The 487-nt window shown below is 54.8% G+C and overlaps 1 protein-coding gene across 14 annotated transcripts in view; it reads right to left on the bottom strand.

Annotated features, from left to right (window-relative positions):
• The window catches only part of LOC119590797 (E3 SUMO-protein ligase EGR2-like), a 113,995-nt gene that overhangs the window by 26,449 nt on the left and 87,059 nt on the right, over positions 1-487 (bottom strand). The gene's annotated exons all lie outside the window — the stretch shown is intronic.

Below are 487 nucleotides of genomic sequence, written 5' to 3'. Positions count from 1 at the left end.
ACAAACTTCCAATCAGCAAGGTTAAGAGGTCCATCTGCCCCTTCTGGCGTTTACCATAACCGTCCCGCCGCTGCCACCATAACACCCCCAGCAATGTCAACTCGACCTCCCTCGCCAGTGCCTCTCCACCTCCTACCCTCCACCTTCTACCTTCTACCATCCACCCACCACCTCCTACCCTCCACCCCCTACCCTCCACCTCCTACCCTCCACCCCGTACCCTCCACCTCCTACCCTCCACCTCCTACCCTCCACCACCTGAGGGCCTTCTGCTGCTCCTTCGGATAGCTTTACTCATCAATCCCTAACTGCCACGTAGGATGTAAAGGAGTTGCTATCGTGGGAGAAACTTCCTTGGATCGATTGATTAATGGGTTAATGGCATGTGGAGAGAATCGAATTAGGCAATTGGACAAACCGTCAACTTGTAATTGGCATTCACGAGGGACTGCGGCGGGAGCATGCAAAGCGTCGCGTCCACCAAGAA

The sequence above is a fragment of the Penaeus monodon genome, chromosome 27, assembly GCF_015228065.2.
Source record: "Penaeus monodon isolate SGIC_2016 chromosome 27, NSTDA_Pmon_1, whole genome shotgun sequence".
NCBI classification, from domain to species: domain Eukaryota; kingdom Metazoa; phylum Arthropoda; class Malacostraca; order Decapoda; family Penaeidae; genus Penaeus; species Penaeus monodon.
This window is presented reverse-complemented; position numbering and strand designations above follow the sequence as displayed.